Genomic DNA, 11504 nt, shown 5'->3' with positions numbered 1-11504 from the left:
AGGGATTCAGCTTGTTGCCTTTCTCCTATATCAGCAGCTTGATAGTCGTTCTTATGAAACTTTTACTCTCTCTTATGAAATCAAAATGTGCTGTTAAAATGACATGATGTCCTCTCCTCACTGAGGTCATGTTGGTGAATTTAAGATTCAAGCCTCGGACTCATGTGTTGTTCTGCTTTCCACATTGTCAGTATTCTGCTTGTTTGTCATTTTGATTGCGATGTGGACCATTGTCCTCACTTGTCTTGGCTTAGTGTTGGCTGGAGAGAACTTTGAGTAAATTTTACGTTTGGCCATGATACATCTGTGCTTTGTAACAGTTCCTTGATCTTTATATTAAAGCAGCAATAGTATCAGTTTCTCTGGCAGTTTCAGAAACAGGGCTTCATTGTGACCTGAGGGGTGATATAACCAAGCAATTATAATTTCCTGTCCCAGTAACATTATGATGGTGGCCTTAAATTTTGCCTTTAGGCACAGTTCACTTACATCAATAATTTCATAATTAGGTTCACAATATTTTTAACATGGACAGATAAAATACCATGTTTTGCACATGTTTCAAAGTAGCTAATTGCCAGTTCATAACCATACAGTACGCTTAATTTTAGTTCTTGATGGTGTCACGAACCGGCTCTACTGTGCAGGAAAAGTTAACTCCATAAGGACACCGTTACGGTGTGGCTAATGGCTGTAAAGTAATTTAGTAGAGCTGGCCATGATGTCTCCTTTGTTGATGCTGCTGTGTCTGCGTTGTCCTTGTGGCTTCTTGTTGTCTAGGCGATGATTCCTTGGCTGCTTTGGGTCCAAGAAAAAGGTGCGGGTTTTTTAATTATTACTGGACTATCAAAAAATGACGCAGTATTCCACGGTTTCTTTGTGCCAAACACATTTATTGCAAGAACTATATGCACAACTACACTCAACCGCGGCCAACACACAAGTGGCCGAAAGCCCGTAGTAGACCAAAGATCACGGTCATAAGCTACAAAGAACATACAATTCCAATATCGATTATTGATCGCAACACCTAACTTAGTATTATCTTAAGCAAAAGCTTTTATAACACGACTTTAGTGAATAATAAAATAAAGTGACGTCTATTAGTGTATCATAAAATAAAATGACGTCTATTCGTCAGTTCCATTACAATAGCCCCCCAAGAATTTTGTAAGTATGAACATGCGAACAAAATTCTGACAACAGAATAATGGAACTGCCAAGAATATGTTTTTAAATAAATTAAAATTTTTAATAGGACTGTTTCCTTTGAGTTATGCTAACGCTGAAATTGTTATACTTAGTAAAGGAAAACATACAATTTTTTAACCTTAGGGTAAATGAAATACGAAAGAAGATTCACAATTTTCACTTAGAAGAGTCCATAATGTTTTAGCACTTCACATGAGACCATTGAAGAACTGCAACTTTTAACTGCAGGCTTGTTTTGTTTTCTTTAAGTGCCCACTTTTCACACTACTCACAGTCTGTCCCACATTGACCATCTGCACATAGGTGACGTCCGTTAAAAGGTCTGATTCCTGCTTGTCCTGCAGTGCGTCTGTTTTCAAAGCTTAGCTGTTTGTATTGCTTTGTTGTCTATAATGCCATGTTATCTAAAAATCACATACAGAGATTACCTTTTGGTTACATAATGTTTATATGTAAGTACATGGTTAAGATACATAGTTAACCTTCTGGTAATGTTTATCTAGTGGGAGAAGTTTACAGTATCTGTCTGAGTAATACTACACAGATATGAACTGGTCAAAAAAGATTCTTTAAATACTGATAAATTCTATAAACATGTAATACAAATGCATTAACATATTGGGTGTAAAATATCTAATCACAGAGACATTACTCCAAGGATAAAAAGTTCAATTGTTTGTTCCGAGGGTTCATATTCACAGTAAAAGTGCAAAGGTAGAATCATGGATGAAAGTTTTGGAATGGTATGTATATATCAAAATTAAAAAATATTACTGCCTTTGCATTTGCAGTGGTTGAGAGAGAAATATACAGTAATTCATGTGGTTTACTGAAAATGATTATCTCCTTGTAGAGTTGGACATTTCAAGCACTTAAGTGTGTAGTAATTAGGACTCTGCCTTTAAGAGTAACAAATTTAAAAAACTTAATTGTTGCAAGACAGATTTAGTGCATATTAGTGGCTTGCATTTTAAATGACATCTCAACAAGTGTGGTGTGAGAGTTACACAAACTAAAAGTACACAAATTATTAAACTTCAATCAAATTGCATAAACATACAGAAATATCAAAAACTAACATGGCTAGCATATTACACAGAAAATTCATTGCAAACACTTCATACAGTGAATACATATTAGACAAATAATAAACATTTTCAAGGGCACAAAACTGTGTCAAACTCAGACAATTTTTTTTTATACACAAAATTTCTAGTGAAAAACTTTTGTTTGCGTCACCTTTTAACTTTCTCAGACTAGTCTTATCCCTTTTGTTTATACAATTTCAACGAAACAATATTCCTCTGCCCGAGAACTTTCCTGGATTTAGGATACACCAACCGGTATGCATTTGGGTGTGGATGTTCTACAATCTCGAATGGACCCATGTATATATCAAAGAATTTCTTTATTTCAGAAGTTAGAATTTTTGATTTCTCATGTGATTTTACTAAAACATAATCTCCTACTTTAAACTTGGATGCTTTGATCTTACCATCATGTCGTCTTTTTCTAATTTCCCCCTGTTTTATCATTGTTTCTTTGACTATGGCCTCACGTTCATGTATAGTCATCATTGTGCATGGTGGAAATTCTACGAGTTCAGTGATAATGTTGTCTGGTTTTAGATGAAACATAATTTCATAAGGTGAAAAACCTGTGGAAGTGTGCTGCAAGCTGTTCATAACATCTTCAAAGTCTCGTACATGGTCGTACCATGTAGGATGTTTATGACTGCAATATGTACGACATAAGCGGCCAATCTCGCGCATATACCTCTCAGCTGGGTTTGACGATGGATTATATACAGATATTTGAACATGTTTGATTCCCGATTTATCAACAAAGGCTTTCCAAACTTTTGACAAAAACTGAGAACCATTATCTGACAAGACTGCTTTTGGTTTCCCAACATTTAAGAAATAATGTTTTTCAACCTTTGTAACTATCTCATTCCCTGTGGCTTTTCTGACAGGATACAACTTGATCAGTTTAGAAAATACATCCACCATGACAAAAATGTAGCAGTGGCCACTCCTACTCCTTGGAAGTGGACCATAGAAATCAACAGCGACTAAGTCTTGAGGTTGTGCAGGAATAATGTTATGCATTTCACCTTGACATTTTCTGTTACTTACTTTGACTCGTTGGCACTTATCACAAGTTGACAATTCTTTTCTGACTTTCTTGGCCATATTGTAGAAGTATATGTTTTCTTGTAATTTCTGCATACACTTCTGTATGCCACAATGACCATAGCTCTCATGAGTGTATCTAATTAACCTCTCAGCTTCTCCCTCAGGCCAGCATAGTTTCCAATTATCAGAGTCTTCGTCAGTTCTCCTAAACAGGGTACCTTTAAACACCTTATAGTACTTATCTAATTTTTCATAGTTCTTTTTCCCTAAACAGCTCTTTACTAATTTCCAATTTGCATCACGGTTCTGGTTCCTCCTGATTTTATCACACAATGATCTAACAACTTTTTCATCTGTGACCCCTTTAATATACCTCATTTTAAACTGTTTTTCTTCATTCTGATCAAAAATTTCTGTTTCCTCTCCTACTGGTAGCCTTGATAGAGCATCCGCAACTATGTTGTCACTGCCTTTGATATACTTAATTTCAAAGTTGAATTGTTGTAAATACAATGCCCATCTTGTAAGCCTATCATGATAGAGTTTGCATTCCTGTATATAGCTTAAGGCTTTATGATCAGAGTACACTATTACCTTATGTCCAAGTAAATAGGTCCTGAATTTTGAAAATGACCACTGTATGGCTAATAGCTCTTTTTCTGTTACTGTATAGTTCTTTTCATGCTTTAGTAACATTCTGCTTGCAAATGCAATTGTAGCATGAACTGTCTCCCCATTGACTTCTTTTACTTGAAATAATTCAGCACCTAACCCATAATCACTGCTGTCAGTATGTAAACAGAAAGGCAAATTGAAATCTGGTCTATGTAACAGGTTCTGGTTATTCAGTTCCTTTTTTATTATGTCGAAAGCCTCTTGACAATCTTTACTCCAAATCCAAACAGTGTCCTTCTTTAACAAGTTACTGAGACAGGGTGTGTTTAAGCTTTGTTTACTTACAAATTTTCTGTGGAAGCCACATAGCCCATAAAATGATTTCAGTTGTTTTCTGTTACGGGGTATAGGAAACTCTGCAATAGCTTTAATTTTGTCTGGATCAGCCAAAATTCCCTTTTCTGATATGACATGTCCCAAAAATTTTAACTCAGGTACTGCAAATTTGCACTTTTCTAGTTTTAGTGTCATTCCCCCTCTCCTAAGTTTCTCACATGCCTGTCTTAAAAGTCCAACATGCTCATTCCAATCTTGTCCAGTTACTAAAATGTCATCTACATAAATCACTAATTTGGATACAAGCTCCTGCCCAAGCACATGGTCTAAAGCTCTAATGAATTCTGCTACCGATGAGTTCAAGCCAAACGGGACTACACAATACTGATAGCAACGGCCATTGTAAAGAAAAGCAGTGTATTTCCTAGATTTGGGTGCCAGGGGTACTTGGTGAAAGCCTGAGGTTAAGTCTAGACTTGACATTAATTTTATGTCCTTGAACTTGTGCAACAGCTCATCAATGTTTTCAGGGTGGTCTGTTTCTCTGTATAAGATCTTGTTTAAAGGCCTTGAGTCAAGAACTATTCTCACTCCCCCATCCCTTTTTGACACAACTACCAGTGGGTTATTATAAGCACTGATACTTCTTTCAATAATGCCACACACTTCCATCTTATGTAATTCTTTCTCAACAGCTGTACGTTTTGCTATGGGCACACCATATGGTTTTATGAAAAATGGGTCATGTGGTCTTACTAGCAAAGTACATTCGTAACCCCTAACTTTCCCTGGAATATTGCTAAAGACATCACTGTATTCCCATAACAAAGACTCTTGTTCCTGTTTTTGCTCATCATTTAGACTGCTAGCTTCTGAAATCTTAGTGTTTACCAGAGTGTTGAAATCTACTTCACTTAAATCTAGCTCCGTTATGTGTTTGTCAACCTATCTTTTCTCCTTTACAAGATTTACAGTGTTAAATTTATCATTACACAAAACTGTATTTGATCTGACAAATTTGGTAGAGATACACCCCCCATTTGGTGTTGTTTGATAAGTTTTTGTCCTCCCCAGTCAAATCTTGCATCTACACTCCGAATCCATGACATCCCGAGAATACAGTCCTCACCGAGGCCTGGTATAATTAGGCATCCATGTGTAAATGTGACTCCCTCAATTGTAAAAGATAACAAAGTTTGTCTTTTCACAGTTTTACTATGTTTTCCTGTAGCCCCTCTTATTTTCACCCCAATGACTGGCATTTCAATGTAATCTTTCTCGCACTTCAGCTTTTCGCTTAGAATTTCAGATATTCCTGACACCTGACTCCCTGTGTCTATAAGGCACTTGCCTTCCCAGGTACCAACTTTTGCTCTAATGAACGGACTACCTATGTCACCACCTTTTTCAGGCTGAACGTATTCATACAATAAATCATTTTGAATTTCACTGAAACAATGACTTTCTGACTTACAAGTACCTATATTACTGTCACCTTTATTATCTACAGTCATTACATTAACACACACATCATTAGCACTGTCACTTGCATTTATAATTTCCTATATCCAAATATTTTCACCCATATAACATTGTTCACCACTAAGGTATTTATCCTTCAGTTGCTCAACAATAATATGTTTAGTGTCTTTCCACCAATCAGGGTATAAAATTTGAGACATATTAAGAATCGTTTTTCTAAAATTGCTATCATTTTTAATTGCATCACTATTTAGCCACATATTATAAAGAAATAATTCACCTTTGTTCATTGTACATGGTAGCCTACTTGCACAGTCAGTTTCATTGTTCAGGGAATCTTTATCAACTGCCCAGGTTCCTTTATAAGATGTTGGATTACTGAGCCTATTGGTTGTGACACTGGCATTAACACCACTTAAACTGTTAATAACACTTTTGGGTACATCTAAAACATGCATATCAGTATCTCCCACAACACCTAATGCCTCCATTTCCTCTTTCAAGCAAACAAAATATTTTTCACCATCATCACGTATCATTAAATCTTCATTTCCCCACATACTACAATCATCAACCTCTCTCTCCCAAAAACTTAAAACATTGCTTTCACATCCAGGTGTTTTTAATTCTTTGCCCGTTAAATCAGTGTCGACAATTTGCTCACTAGGTTCCCTCATCAGTGCATCAATTCCTAGATTATTTAAATCGTTAATCTGCAGGTCCTCTGACAAACTACAAGCTTCTGCCCATTCATAAAATTCAACTAAGTTAAATATCTTCTCTGGCTCTTTATTACAATCAATGTGTTCATTCTTAACAGGTACTGTGTTTAGAGGGTAGTACACATTCATAAGATAACTACTCATTACTTGAGACGTATCTCTTGGTGCAATGTAGTCACTGTTATTGGTCCTTCTATTACCTATGCTTTTCGCCCCTACCTTGTGGACCGACAATGGAGCGTACATTAGTTTTTTGCTTCAGGACTTCCCATAGCATTTTGACCCCTGGTGTCACTATGTTCACGCCAATTCCTGTTTTCAGAATCCCTGTAATTATTTCTGTTCCAATTGTTCCCAGATTGTCCTCTCGAATGGAAATTATAGTTTTCCCTTGCATGGAAATTGTTATTAATATTGTGACTATTTTGTTCCCTATGATGAAAACTATGGTTGTTGGGCCTACTGTTTTCCCTCCTGTTAAAATTAGTGTTTCCCCAACTATGATCCCCACCTCTTTGTGCGTGATTGAAATAGTTTTTTGGTTTCCCCACTTTGTCTATAATCCTGTCAAGCTTGTCCACATAGTTAAGAAATTGTTCAATGTTGTCATCTGGTCCATACACTAGGTCCCATTGCACATCTGTTGGCAACCTTCTCTTCAAAGCATCTATCTGTGTGAGCTCATCGAAGGGTTTACTCAAATGCACAAGTTTCTTCAGTTGATTCTTACAAAACTGTTTCATAGTCCCCTGTGTTTCTCTATAATTTGGCCCATTTAGGAACTCGCTCTTTATCCTGGCTTGTTCAGTTTCAGACCAGAACCGTTTTAAGAACTCAATTTCAAATTCTGCATAAGACATGTCTATAGAAAAATTTTGATTGGTCCATGACAAAGATTCTCCCTCCAAAAATTTTTTAACAAACTTAATTTTGAAACTTTCACTCATATTGGGCAAAAAGTTGTCTCTACAACTCTGCAGAAAGTCAACAGGATGCAAACTACACTCATTAGAAAAGTTTTTAACTGGAATATTGGATAACAAGGTACATGTGTTCATAGAAAAATTTTTGTTAGCTACCTCATTGCTAAATATTTCAAACTTTTGGTTTAACTCTGATACTGTACTTTTTAATTCACTAACATCTGACTTAGTTTCAATCTCGTGGAGTTTTACCGTGTTACTGACTGTTTCCACTTTATCATTCACACCATTTAGTTTAGAGTCTACTCTACTTTCAAGATCTACTGCCATAGCTTTTACATTTACACAAACTGTATCTATTTGATTATTAACATTAACAAAACATTTTGCATTTTCCTCTCTGTCTGTGACCAGTTCATTTTTTACAGACTGAATTTTGTTACTCAGACTAGAATTTACTTCTCCCACTTTAGATTCTACCACTAAAATCTTTGTTTCTGCCTTGCTAAGTTTCTTGTCTATCTTTAAAATATCGTTGGGAAGTTTATTACCCCAAACTAAGACATTATCAAATTTTTTGTTCATAGTTCCCTCTAGACGCGACACTTTCTGATTTATAACCTGAAAATTGTCCGCGACCGACTGATTCATGCTTTGCAATTGTTCATTAGCTTGTAAGCGGGCTTCAACAGTCTGATTAAAAACTAACGATTGATTCATCATTTGTAACAGTAATTTAATGTCCGACGTCTCACGTTCTGAGGGATTAAGGCTCTGATCTGTTTCATTGACTGACTCGTCTTCCGTTTTTATCGGTATGTCTACGTCCCCAAAGACTAACAAATTTTCACATTCCTGTTCAGATTCCGCACCACTTTTCTCTTTCACAATGGTCATCTTCGTGAAATTTCACACACACAAAATAATAAAAGGAAAAAAAAAAAACAGCACTAAACAAATGTACTTATCTTTTCAGTCTTGGTCCTCACGCGTGTGGTCAGTCCACTTTATTGCTTCGTACCACGTGGTCATTAGACTTCTGCACAACAGATTTCATCAATCCAGTACATATAAATGTCTAGATCCCGGACGAGCCCCCAGTTGTCACGAACCGGCTCTACTGTGCAGGAAAAGTTAGGTCCATAAGGACACCGTTACGGTGTGGCTAATGGCTGTAAAGTAATTTAGTAGAGCTGGCCATGATGTCTCCTTTGTTGATGCTGCTGTGTCTGCGTTGTCCTTGTGGCTTCTTGTTGTCTAGGCGATGATTCCTTGGCTGCTTTGGGTCCAAGAAAAAGGTGCGGGTTTTTTAATTATTACTGGACTATCGAAAAATGACGCAGTATTCCACAGTTTCTTTGTGTCAAACACATTTATTGCAAGAACTATATGCACAACTACACTCAACCGCGGCCAACACACAAGTGGCCGAAAGCCCGTAGTAGACCAAAGATCATGGTCATAAGCTACAAAGAACATACAATTCCAATATCGATTATTGATCACAACACCTAACTTAGTATTATCTTAAGCAAAAGCTTTTATAACACGACTTTAGTGAATAATAAAATAAAGTGACGTCTATTAGTGTATCATAAAATAAAATGACGTCTATTCGTCAGTTCCATTACAATGGCCATGACAATATTCATTTACTAAGGGCACACTGTAGTTTTAACTTTTCAGTCAGTTCTGAATCTCTTTAACTATGTGAGAGACTGCAGATTAATATGCAAGAACATTACAGTTTGTGCTTGGGATTTATCTGTATGAGGTAATTTACTTCCTTGTTTCTGATGTTTATTGAGATACTGCTCTGTATTAACTGAGGAATGAGGCTGAGAAAATGTACAATTTTTTCATGTTTAACTAGTTACAATTAACATACATGAATATAATCTATATTTTCGTGAAAAAGAAAGATTTGCCTTAGTTTTAAAGAATATAACACCAGATCAAATTTTGTGCTTAGTTTTATGTATGTAATTCATTGATTAATTTATTTGGACCATTCCTAGCTGATATCTTTTGTTCTAGAGTGAAATCAGTAATTATTTCGTAATGTAAATTCTATTGTTGACATATAAACAAATATAAAGTTGATAATAATTGTAAACGTTTGTAAGACAAAATACTAGTAATCTTAAAGTATCTATTTGGCTATTTTCAAAAAATGTTAGCGAAGTCAGCCCTTATATAATTCTGAAGTTTTGTCAAAAGCAGTATTTGTGTAACTATATTTGTTAATTTCATGATTTAAACAAATAATTCGGCTTAACCCTTGTAGTAGAAGAACTGTTAAAAATGCAGAATTTTTTGATGTATTCAGTTAATTGAAAGAGTTAAGTTTTAATTGTAATTTCTGTAAATTTAACTTTGATCAATGTGTAGTTTAGCACCTATTATTGTGATGATATATAAGGGCCTGATTTTTGGTCATGAGTCGGTCAGTCCACTGCCAAGTTTCAGATGAGTAACCTGTGCTGGTTAGAACAACAACACTGCTTCAACTTAACAGTGTGATAAGTGTTAAACAATTAGGCCATGCTTAAAAACAATGCTTCAACTTAACAGTGTGATAAGTGTTAAACAATTAAACAATTAGGCTATGCTTAAAAACAATGACAGTGTCTGCTCCATACATACCTGATTATTCTTCAAGAACTGTGAACTTTGTGGTAAGGATTTTACTGCTCATAGATGTTCAACAATGAGCTATTGTAGCAGTATGTGGAGGTTCACCTGCAAACTATTAATGAGGATTATCGAAGGTTTAACAATAGTGCACTGGCCAGCTCACTGTGTATTACTGGGGGCTTCAGAACAGCAAAAGTAAAAGACTGTGAAACATAACTGTGTGCCTGTCAGCTACATTATTTACTATAGTCAATGTTCAAATTACAAACCCCATTTTTCAGCCAGTGTAGCAATGCAGTACACTGACATGGAGGACAATCAAGAACTGAAGAAAGAAAAAGCAGGTGGAAACACTACATGTGGTTCCCTGGCAGGTGAGGAGTACTGTACGTAACCAAAATAAACAAGGACCTGCGAACTTTGAAAAGTGAAATCAAGAGTGGTTTACAGTGTAGTGATGATACAGTCAATCAGCACTGGGGTTTTAAGGCCACAGTAGGACAGCAGCCAATCAGCGAGCGGGTTCTGTGGAAGCAGCCATTAAATACATGAGCAGCCAACCAGCACACATTTGGACACAGTTGATCAAGATAAACAAGATACTTCGCGAAGAGAATTACAACATGCAGCAGACAAAGCATTGAGGTGACAACTGCAACATCAGCGGCAGTGAGCAGCAGAAGATGAGCAATTAAAAACAAGGTAATTCATTAAAAAAAGCTGTTCTGTATTAAGTGATACATAATGAGTGACCTTAATGAACAAGACAATGTGACTGAAGGCAAATATGTACAACTTAAGTTGTTAAATGAACAGGAAGATGTAAGTGTGACTGGTTCTGTAGACAGTGATGATTATAAATCAAACATGAGTGTAACTTTGTATGATGGGAACAAAAGTCCTATACTAAAAGCATGTTCTACGGTGTACGGTAAGGTGAGAGGAATGGACAAAACAGTACTGAAGAGCATGAGATCATTAAGGTTAAGGAGGAGAAAACTAGTAGCAAAAGTTGGCAAGGGCAAAATTTTATGGCAGACGAAAATTTGGGAGCAATGATATGGTTCAAATGGCTCTGAGCACTATGGGACTTAACTTCTGAGGTCAGCAGTACCCTAGAACTTAGAACTACTTAAACCTAACTAACCTAAGGACACCACACACATCCATGCCCAAGGCAGGATTCGAACCTGCGAACATAGCGGTCGCACCGTTTCAGACTGTAGCGCCTAGAACTGCTCGGCCACTCTGGCTGGCTCAATGATAAGGCAAATTATGATTAGTTGTTTGAGTAATATTAGTACAAAAGAAGACATGGAAAGTAATATGAATAGGACAGAAAGTAATATGAATACGATGGAAAGTAATATGAATAGGATGGAAAGTAGTATGAAAGAAGGCATTAGTAGTGCGAAAAAATACATTAGCAGCGTTAAAAA

Source organism: Schistocerca americana, chromosome 8, assembly GCF_021461395.2.
Source record: "Schistocerca americana isolate TAMUIC-IGC-003095 chromosome 8, iqSchAmer2.1, whole genome shotgun sequence".
NCBI lineage: Eukaryota > Metazoa > Arthropoda > Insecta > Orthoptera > Acrididae > Schistocerca > Schistocerca americana.
This window is presented reverse-complemented; position numbering follows the sequence as displayed.